This window comes from Coregonus lavaretus (genome assembly GCF_964263955.1).
Source record: "Coregonus lavaretus genome assembly, chromosome: 20".
NCBI lineage: Eukaryota > Metazoa > Chordata > Actinopteri > Salmoniformes > Salmonidae > Coregonus > Coregonus lavaretus.
The window spans coordinates 12,176,829-12,188,944 of NC_140007.1; positions in this window are offsets into that span (position 1 = coordinate 12,176,829).

The following is a 12,116-nucleotide window of genomic DNA, read 5'->3' on the forward strand; positions in this document are numbered from 1 at the left end:
CAGTCTGTTCTGTTCTTATCTCTACATTCCAGAATGGAAAAAGGCTCTGTTTTTTATGCTGACTCATTCTTTTTTTTTTTTTTTATGTGTCTAAGAAGTGTATAGTGGATTTAGGATTTTGAATGCATGGAACTTTATATCCAAGACCTTACACTGTTCACCATTTCAATCACAGAGGCCATAAGACACTGGTTAATAATAATAATAATAATAAAAAAAGCTCAGTAAGATTTCTCCAAAAGACGACAAGGTGGACACAACACTGAATCTGGCCATAGAATGGGAGACTCATCATTTGGGAGGTTTTGGTTGCACCATGAGAGCCAAATGTGGCCAGGTTAGTTTTTTGGCCATTGCAAAGCCATTAATAAGAACAAAAACATCCCAGAACGTTTGGGTTCAAAGTGTTTCTGAACCTTCCCACAACGTTTCCATTGGATTTTGTTCTCGCTATGTATTTGCCAGATTTTCTGTTATATGATAGCGGATTCGCCTTAATCATTCCATTATTTTTTATTTAGAGTAAAGTGACATATCTTATTTTTTTTACTCCATGTTCTGTCCATAAAGCTTATTTTCATTGCAAACGTTTTTTATGTAATAATGATGTCAGCTGGAACACTGGCTATGAGATTAATTTATATTTTTGGATTTTGTTTCACTTTTAGGTTTGAAATGATTTATATTATTTATTTTTTCATACATGTTTATGGTTGCCATAATAATTTATTACGTTATTTATTTATTCATTTATTATTAATAATAGTGAAAACGCAATAGTATGTGGAAGGAAGTCAGTAAAGAGCACAGTCTTGTGTCATTTAAAAAAATCAGTGGTCAGGAATGTGTGCCTCTGTCTGTATATCTGAGTTGTGCAATTTTCTGCTATCACATCTTAACAGGGCCACACCTGGGTCAGATTCACTAGGTACCAAACCGAAGAAACAACGGACTGAAACAGGGAGGGACTACCTGAAATTGTCCAATAAGAAACCCTCATTTTCATTTTCTGTCGTAAAACGTTTTGCTACGGTGTGCTCTAATGAATACGACCCTGGAAATCCATTCTTGTAGTTTGGTACTGCCCAGACAAGGCACATAATATCTGCCCATTTTGATATGTGAGCACTGCAAGACAGCAGAGAGGCACTGAATACAAACCAGTGCAAATCACCATTGAATCTGACTTGAATACTTTAGCATTCTTTTGTTGACGGTCATCATCATCAATGGGTTTTCATGTTTTTTGGCTTACTTCAAATGTTTTACATCCAAAAGAACACAAACGGGAAAAGAGATAATCCTTACTGACAAGTAGTACATATAGGCTGTGTTTCAAATAGACTGAGGATGACACACTGGAGACACCTAGTCTGCACACACTCACATGTGGCTGTATGAGTTCTGTGCAAGTTAAAGGTGTTTGGAGCATTAGACGCTGAAGGGTCAAAGATACAGCACTTGGTTCAGTCACAGACAGTTATTTGCCTTTGTTTTTGCGACCAAACTGCAAACCCCAAGATGTTGACAGTTGTCACAGAAACCTCTCAGGTCAGTGTTCTTCCTGCTGTTCTTTGCAGTGCAGCGTGGATAGTAGTTGGACTGGTCAGGTGGGACTGGTCAGGCAGAGGCCTACTAATGGGAACCCTAAACCTGATGTATATTGTCTCTCTCTCTCTGTGGACGCTGGGATCAAGCATGCTCTGGCAAAACCTCAGTAACAGTCACTTCTGTATCGTTACGTTCCTGATGTCTGTATGTATGTGTATGTTTCTCATCATCATATTACAAAACTACAAAACAAAACAATATTTGACAAATAAAACCCAAGTGTGTGGTCGATAGCAATTTTTCAATTCCAAACGTTCTATGCAATGAATCATATTTAGGGAAAATACTAAGGAAGAAAGAAACACAACTGAATACCACTATTGTTGTCATGCCTGAGAAAAATACTCCTTTATTGTAGCATTCCTGCTAGAAAAACTAATTGGCTGGTTTGTATATAGCTACAATACTTTTACGTCAGGAAATTGATTAAATGTTTTTATTTTTTGCATGTTTGAGTCCCCTCACTGAAAATTGGGACCCAGTTTGTGCATTTGTTATTTCATAGAAGAGAATAAAGCTGCTGAAGAATTAAGCCAATTCTATGAAGAGATTAAATATATAAATTATATATATATATATATATATATATATAAATAAATATACAGTATATGTAAAACAAATACTAAATGATAAATATATATGATAACATATATCACAAATATTTCTGTAATGACAGGCACTTTTCATGATCAAAGGGGTTGACCTTGTGTGTGTGTACACTGCCACTACCTATTAATATAATATGATGCTCAAGTAGTTTGAACGTTGATGGGAGTCTGCTGGCACTACAAAGCTTGTTTCCTTTTAGTGTGACCCACAGAAAACCATTGTAGGCTATATCCACTCACCATTCATCTGGCTTGAAGGAGGCTATAGTGTGAACATCCCTTAACCCACAACTCACTCTGTACACTAACTGCTATTTCAAGTATGGGCGAATTAGTTCAATGTAAAAAAGTGGGGATATTTTTATGACTTACATTTATGGAATATCTATACAGAAATATTATTTGATCATACAGATGAATAGAGTCATTAGTACACTGTCCATATCCCTATGAAGTCTATGGAATAGAATGATGATCATTTCAATATTGTCCTAATGGAGCTGGTGCAAAGGCCTGCTTACAGCAAATAGACACTGGCATGGAAAGCACCTCACAGGCTCACTTCCATTAGAACAGACTAGTGACTGATGAAGTCACTGTCCACTGACTGAAATATCAGATATGTGTAAATTAGATATAGATATAATAGAGATCATAATAATAAAGCTGTAAAAAAATAAAATAAGGGAAATGATATTTATCAAAATCCAATTATGACTTGTTTATGTTTATGTTTGAAGGAGTTTGTAACTGTGTTCAATCACTTTGCCTCAGGAAAGCACACACAAAATGCACCGTGGCGAAACGAAAGGGGACGTTAATATGCATAGCAGTAAGGGCTTATTATTACAATGCTGATCAATCAAGAAAGCCATCTTGTTACTGTCCCATCCAGTCCTACGTCTACTCTGGAATGCATGGACTTTGGACCACAACATTTTGCCAGGGACAAATAAAACACTCATGTCTTTTTTTATGTCAACCAACAATTGTGCTTTTAAAGTAGCATAGCAACTGTGACCATGCCCTTACTGTGGGTGGTTGTGGATGGCTATGCACAGTGAACAACACAAGTATTTATTACTATGGATGAAGAGAAAAGGGTGACAGACAGGTTTAGAAAGGGAATGCTGAAACAAAAATATTTCACAACCATCAGGGAGCAGTCATCTTTTACTGTAGTGAAAAGCAACAAGTGCATGAGCTAATGCAACCTAACGCCCAACTCCCCAGCCTCAGCCCTCTCCTTTCACCTGGCAGCCATATTCTCTGTAAATACCAGTCAGGACCATAGACCACTCTGTACAACATGTAAATGTCATACTGAACACCATCACAGGCATGGGACGCCGAAGTGTGCAGTGAAAGCCTCACAGACCGACTTCGCCAAACTTGTGCTTTTGTGTAAAAAAAAAATACAAAAAAGAGCAGTTATTGTTTTTTTAAAGCATTGTGTATGTGGCTGGCTCGTGCAGACTGTTTAAAAACTAAAAGTTCTATTCAGAAACATATTGGTCTGTGTAGAGTTGCTATACATGTTGTGTTTGTAAAATGAGAAGGAAAAAAAAACGTCCACAAAAGGGATATCCTGGCTTCCATATACAATTTTTTTTTGTGGAGGGGGGGGGGGGTGTAAAAAAAATCTAATCTAATTAAAAAAAGCAACAGAAAATAAAGGCAGAGTCCCTAAATGAATAAGATGTTACATTCACTGTTGTAAGTGCAATGAGCTATACTTCATGTAAAACATTGTGTATGTTTCAGTGTGTTCCTGTAAACAGTTGTATTAGACTTGGTGCATCATGTCATGTAATGTGATGAATGAAATAATGACCTTACAATACATTTCAATCAGGAAAAGAATAAAGAGAACAAAAAAAATGACTGTTGTGTCTATAGTAATCTGTCTAACATCAGTAGAAAACAGTCAGGTCATCATAGAGAGCTTTCTATGAGTGAGAGACATAACTCGTATCATGGTCACTTGACTCTGCTGCTTCTCCATATTCAAATTCAAGGTTATTATAATTTTGTGGTTTTCTATTTGTTTTTATTTCTATCCGTTTTTAGATTATATTTGAAATTCAGTTTAGTTTCAGTTTGTCAGACTTGATTTGATAAAAACATTTATATTTCATTTTTATATTATTTAGTTTCAGTTTTAGTGTTAGGGACAGAAAGTAGCCTTAATGATGGGAGGCGAGAAGACATTTATGTGTTGTAGGCGTATTGCAAGGGTACTCAAGTACTATTTGAGATGGTCCGGTCACACACATTTCCTAGGTGGCAAATGTCTGGATGGATATTGTCATTTATCAGCTTTGTAACAAACCTGCCCAGTGGGCATACTACATGATAAAGACGTATTTTACTGGTTAAAATCTGGTCGGGACGTCTTATAACTAGATCACAACCAGATTAAGACATATTTTTCATTACGTCTTTTTGAAGTCATTTTGGTTGATATCTGGTTTTTGGTTGAAATCGGATTGAACTACCGACCAGTTATCGAAATGCTACTCAATTAATAGACATCAATCTATGTTTATACATGTGCATAGTGTTTGTGGGCCAGGTACCGATTGCATATAAGACACTAGAGCATTACAATTATAAAAACGTGAGTAATGTTCTTTGTCAGCAAGGTTTGCATGATTCATCTTAGCGCACTTGGCAAACAACAGCTGGCAGCGCGCACCAAAGCGGGTTAGGGTCAACACATTTATGTGTTGTAGGCGTATTGCAAGGGTACTCAAGTACTATTTGAGATGGTCCGGTCACACACATTTCCTAGGTGGCAAATGTCTGGATGGATATTGTCATTTATCAGCTTTGGGTCTTGAGGCATACTTTACCCAGAAAAACACGCTGGGCCCAGGCCTATTCTGAGACTCGGGGGACTCTGCATGGACTCTGAGGACTTCATGCAGGCCAAGGCCTTCCCATGTCCGGCAGAATCATATTACTCTGGGCTCCGGCTAATGGTACCCGGGCCAAGTCCACTTCAGCTTATCCAGCCCAGGGTTTTTATTTGGCAATTGTTGAAATACCTATTTTAAAAAAATTACGAAATGTGATGTACACTACCATGCCAAGAGTGTGCAAAGCTGTCATCAAGGCAAATGGTGGCTATTTGAAGAATCTCAAATATAAAATATATTTTGATTTGTTTAACACTTTTTTGGTTACTACATGATTCCATATGTGCTATTTCATAGTTTTGATGTCTTCACTATTATTCTACAATGTAGAAAATAGTACAAATAAAGAAAAACCCTTGAATGAGTATTTTTTTAATTTTTTAATTTTTTAATTTCACCTTTATTTAACCAGGTAAGCCAGTTGAGAACAAGTTCTCATTTACAACTGCGACCTGGCCAAGATAAAGCAAAGCAGTGCGATAAAAAAACAACACCACAGAGTTAAATATGGGGTAAACAAAACATAAAGTCAAAAATACAAACAGAACATATATATACAGTGTGTGCGAATGTAGTAAGTTATTGAGGTAAGGCAATAAATAGGCCATAGTGCAAAATAGTTTCAATTTCATATTAACACTGGAATGATAGATGTGCAAATAGAGATACTGGGGTGCAAATTAGAAAAAGAAATAACAATAAGGGGATGTAGTAGTTGGGTGGGCTAATTTCAGATGGGCTGTGTACAGGTGCAGTGATCGGTAAGCTGCTCTGACAACTGACGCTTAAAGTTAGTGAGGGAGATAAGAGTCTCCAGCTTCAGAGATTTTTGCAGTAGGTGTTCTAAAACCTTTGACCGGTAGTATATTTCACCCCCAAATCATGGAATTTGCTAGGTCATTAAAAGCTACAATTTGTGACAGTCTCTGTAGTCCTATAGCTATCAGAGATGGTCCCTAATTTAGATAATCTCCAATGCTATAAATGTCTTTGCAGATCTTCTCCAAGTCATTAAGGTTTCGAGGCTGACGTTTGGCAACTCGAACCTTCAGCTCCCTCCACAGATTTTCTATGGGATTAAGGTCTGGAGACTGGCTAGGCCACTCCAGGACCTTAATGTGCTTCTTCTTGAGCCACTCCTTAGTTGCCTTGGCCGTGTGTTTTGGATCATTGTCATGCTGGAATACCCATCCACGACCCATTTTCAATGCCCTGGCTGAGGGAAGGAGGTTATCACCCAAGATTTGACGGTACATGGCCCTGTCCATCGTCCCTTTGATGCGGTGAAGTTGTCCTGTCCCATTAGCAGAAAAACACCCCCAAAGCATAATGTTTCCACCTCCATGTTTGACGGTGGGGATGGTGTTCTTGGGGTCATAGGCAGCATTCCTCCTCCTCCTCCAAACACGGCGAGTTGAGTTGATGCCAAAGAGCTCGATTTTGGTCTCATCTGACCACAACACTTTCACCCAGTTCTCCTCTGAATCATTCAGATGTTCATTGGCAAACTTCAGACGGCCCTGTATATGTGCTTTCTTGAGCAGGGGGACCTTGCGGGCGCTGCACGATTTCAGTCCTTCACGGCGTAGTGTGTTACCAATTGTTTTCTTGGTGACTAATGTCCCAGCTGCCTTGAGATGATTGCTCAAGATCCTCCCGTGTAGTTCTGGGCTGATTCCTCACCGTTCTCATGATCATTGCAACTCCATGAGGTGAGATCTTGCATGGAGCCCCAGGCCGAGGGAGATTGACAGTTATTTTGGGTTTCTTCCATTTGCGAATAATCGCACCAACTGTTGTCACCTTCTCACCAAGCTGCTTGGCGATGGTCTTGTAGCCCATTCCAGCCTTGTGTAGGTCTACAATCTTGTCCCTGACATCCTTGGAGAGCTCTTTGGTCTTGGCCATGGTGGAGAGTTTGGAATCTGATTGATTGATTGCTTTTGTGGACAGGTGTCTTTTATACAGGTAACAAACTGAGTGTGCTCCTAATATCAGCTCGTTACCTGTATAAAAGACACCTGGGAGCCAGAAATCTTTCTGATTGAGAGGGGGTCAAATACTTATTTCCCTCATTAAAATGCAAATCAATTTATAACATTTTTGACATGCGTTTCTCTGGATTTTTTTGTTGTTATTCTGTCTCTCACTGTTCAAATAAACCTACCATTAAAATGATAGACTGATCATTTCTTTGTCAGTGGGCAAACATACAAAATCAGCAGGGGATCAAATACTTTTTTCCCTCACTGTATATGCCTGTTTACAAATACTATCTGCAAATACATGTCAGGCTAGTCTGGTTTTCTATTCTTTACGACGCAACTTTTTTGCCACAGAAGCAGAACAGCAAGAGCTTGAACTGCTCTTACCACTCAGGAGGAGAAGGAAAAGAAATTGCTGCAGGAAGGCTGTCTGTGACAGTCTGTTTTTGACGAGTGGTAGCACACAGCAAAGTATCACTGCAAGTTATAAGCTAGGAATCTCGACAGTTTGTGCCATCGTCAAGGAAGTGCCACGCTATCTGGCATGTCCTGAAGGATGATTTTGTTGCTTTTTGATTTAAATGATCAAAGCTTGATGATTCGTTGATAATTTGAATCAGCTGTGTAGTGCTAGGGCAAAAACCAAAACGTGCACCCGTTGGGGTCCCCGGGACTGAGTTTGGGAAACACTACAGTGAACATTTGATAGCCTTCCTGTTCAATACTAATGGAAACGCTTATTTATTGAAAGTTTATTCTGGCCTTGATGACGCCAAGAAGATCTACAACTACCACCACTCAAGAGCCAGAAGAATTACAGAGAACTGCTTTGGGATCCTTGCTGCAAGATGGAGGATCCTGGGACGAGCCCTTGAGGTTGACTCAGAGAAAGCGTAGACCATAGTGAAGGCCTGCATGGCCCTCCACAATTACCTTTGCACTACAGACACTGACAACACAGTCATTATCAACAAAGTACATCCACCCCATGTTTGTAGACCACTCCACACCCACTGGGGACCTGCATCCAGGAGAGTGGAGACAGCTGGTACAAGGGGACACCAGCTTCCTGGACCCAAGAAACATGTCAGCATACAGGGCAACCAGAGTTGCTATAGATGTGCGCAACAACCTCAAGGACTACTTCCTCACACCAGCTGGTCAAGTGTCTTTCCAGGATGCTGCTATCATGCGTGGCACCCTACAGTAAATGTTGGAATGTGGTTTGGAAAACATGTGCACACATACTGTATGTTCCTGCCTCTGGTTGACGAGTGTTTATACTTTATATAATGTTGTGAGCTACACACTTGGCTGTTGTTGTTTTTTTTAAATCACACTTTACAAATCACTTCATCCTTGTTGTTTTAGTTTGTCATATTCTTTGGAGGCTAGACCCTCAAGACATTTACCTAACCTTGTGTTGTGTAGTGGCCTTTCAGTGAGTACTTTCCTACTTGGGTACATGGGTGAGAGTGAGTGTCCAGCTGTAGACAATAAGGACAGATTCCCAAGACATTAACCTCATTTACATAGCTCGTACAAAGCAGTATACGTTTACTGAGTGACTGATTCAGAACAGTAATATTTTATGTATAAATAACCAAACAAATAAATTTGCAGACCTTTTAGATATTTATTTAGGAAAATAGTTCAATGTAATACACAGGTGAAAAGTGTGATGAAAGAAGAAATAAGAGAAAAAAACACAAAGTAAACACCGGTAACATCATCATGTAGGATTTAAAACACACAGATGATTGATGAGATCTGCCTGCCCCTCCTCCTCGACACAGCAGCTAGTGTCCCTGCTGAACTTAAAGACATACAGTTGAAGTCGGAAGTTTACTCCACGCATTTTTAGTTAACAAACTATAGTTTTGGCAAGTCGGTTAGGACATCTACTTTGTGCATGACACGTAATTTTTCAAAAAATTGTTTACAGACAGATTATTTCACTTATAATTCACTGTATCACAATTCCAGTGGGTCAGAAGTTTACATACACTAAGTTCACTGTGCCTTTAAACAGCTTGGAAAATTCCAGAAAATGATGTCATGGCTTTAGAAGCTTCTGATAGGCTAATTGACGTCATTTGAGTCAATTGGAGGTGTACCTGTGGATGTATTTCAAGGCCTACCTTCAAACTCAGTGCCTCTTTGCTTGACATCATGGAAAAATCAAAAGAAATCAGCCAAAACCTCAGAAAAAAATTGTAGACCTCCACAAATCTGGTTCATCCTTGGGAGCAATTTCCAAACGCCTGAAGGTACCATGTTCATCTGTACAAACAATAGTACGCAACTATAAACACCATGGGACCACACAATCATCATACCGCTCAGGAAGGGGACGCGTTCTGTCTCCTAGAGATGAACGTACTTTGGTGTGAAAAGTGCGAATCAATCCCAGAACAACAGCAAAGGTCCTAGTGAAGATGCTGGAGGAAACAGGTACAAAAGTATCTATATCCACAGTAACATCAATCAATCAATCAATTTTATTTTATATAGCCCTTCTTACATCAGCTAATATCTCGAAGTGCTGTACAGAAACCCAGCCTAAAACCCCAAACAGCTAGTAATGCAGGTGTAGAAGCACGGTGGCTAGGAAAAACTCCCTAGAAAGGCGAAAACCTAGGAAGAAACCTAGAGAGGAACCAGGCTATGAGGGGTGGCCAGTCCTCTTCTGGCTGTGCCGGGTGAAGATTATAACAGAACCATGCCAAGATGTTCAAAAATGTTCATAAGTGACAAGCATGGTCAAATAATAATCAGGAATAAATCTCAGTTGGCTTTTCATAGCCGATCATTAAGAGTTGAAAACAGCAGGTCTGGGACAGGTAGGGGTTCCATAACCGCAGGCAGAACAGTTGAAACTGGAATAGCAGCAAGGCCAGGCGGACTGGGGACAGCAAGGAGTCACCACGGCCGGTAGTCCCGACGTATGGTCCTAGGGCTCAGGTCTCTCAGTTGGCTTTTCATAGCCGATCATTAAGAGTTGAAAACAGCAGGTCTGGGACAGGTAGGGGTTTCGTAACCGCAGGCAGAACAGTTGAAACTGGAATAGCAGCAAGGCCAGGCGGACTGGGGACAGCAAGGTGTCATCATGCCCGGTAGTCCTGATGTATGGTCCTAGGGCTCAGGTTCTCAGAGAGAACATGAGTCCTATATCGACATAACCTGAAAGGCCGCTCAGCAAGGAAGAAGCCACTGCTCCAAAACCGCCATAAAAAAGCCAGACTACGGTTTGCAACTCCACATGGGGACAAAGATCGTACTTTTTGGAGAAATGTACTCTGGTCTGATCAAACAAAAATAGAACTGTTTGGCCATAATTACCATCGTTATGTTTGGAGGAAAAAGGGGGCTGCTTGCAAGCCGAAGTACACCATCCCAACCGTGAAGCACGGGGGTGGCAGCATCATGCTGTGGGGGTGCTTTGCTGCAGGAGGGACTGGTGCACTTCACAAAATAGATGGCATCATGAGGTAGGAAAATTATGTGGTTATATTTAAGCAACATCTCAAGATATCAGTCAGGAAGTTAAAGCTTGGTCGCAAATGGGTCTTCCAAATGGACAATGACCCCAAGCATACTTCCAAAGTTGTGGCAAAATGGCTTAAGGACAACAAAGTCAAAGTATTGGCGTGGCCATCACCAAGTCCTGACCTCAATCCTATAGAACATTTGTGGGTAGAACTGAAAAGGCGTGTGCGAGCAAGGAGGCCTACAAACCTGACTCAGTTACACCAGCTCTGTCAGGAGGAATGGGCCAAAATAACCCAACTTATTGTGGGAAGCTTGTGGAAGGCTACCCGAAACGTTTGACCCAAGTTAAACAATTTAAAGGCAATGCTACAAAATACTAATTGAGTGTATGTAAACTTCTGACCCACTGGGAATGTGATGAAATAAATAAAACCTGAAATAAATCATTCTCTCTACTATTATTCGGACATTTCACATTCTTAAAATAAAGTGGTGATCCTAACTGACCTAAGACAGGGAATTTTTACTATGATTAAATGTCAGGAATTGTGAAAAACTGAGTTTAAATGTATTTGGCTAAGGTGTATGTAAACTTCCGACTTCAACTGTATACAGTTTTTCTCCCACCAGCCACTGGGCACCCCCTCAACCGCCCTATGTGGTTATGGCAACACTAAAATTGACATGTGTGAGTAAGATATGACTAAAATGTCACACCCTCAGTTAAACTAATAATGTATGACTATTAGAAGACTAGAGCTTAGAGAGTTAATCATATGTGCTTATATAAGATGCATATTTGCCCAGCAACAGAGTATTTGTGTCTTGTAGTTAGGCAAGCAGAAGTGCAAACGTTGAAACCAATAACAGGAGACCGGTTTCAAAAACAGATGTCCCCACACAGGGAGGGGGAGTGAGAGGCTTGCAGAATATTGTGAGAACGCGATAACTATGTATGGGAATAGTGAAAAAATTCAGCCTGCCTGAGCAAGGAGTAGGCTATGATAAGAACTTGTGTGTGTGTGTGTGTGTGTATGTGTGTGTGAGTATAAAAAGACTGTGCACCCATTTTAGAGCAGAGCGCTCTCTGAATAAAGATCTGATAATTGTAAGCTGGGAGACTGTCTGTTTATTAGAGATTTACAACCTCTGGGATACAGATTGAGTAATATAAGAGTTCAGTTTGAAACATCGAGAAAATTCTCGTGACATGGGGTCCCTCCAGCTGCCTGTTAAATACGGGAATAAAGTTCTGCCAGCTGTTTAGTTACACGTGTCTCGCCATGGTACCAACCTGGGCCTCGACCTGTTCAGTAGCCTTCGCTCTCTTGGACACCAGTGGTTCAGACATCCTCACCGTCGCCACTCCGTGGCAGCAATAGCACCCTGCACTGTTCGACGGCTTGGGCTGCCTCACCTCCTTCGCACACCAGCCCGATTGATCCCACCGTGACCTCCATCATACAACGTCCACAGCGCGTCCCACTGGCCATGCGCAC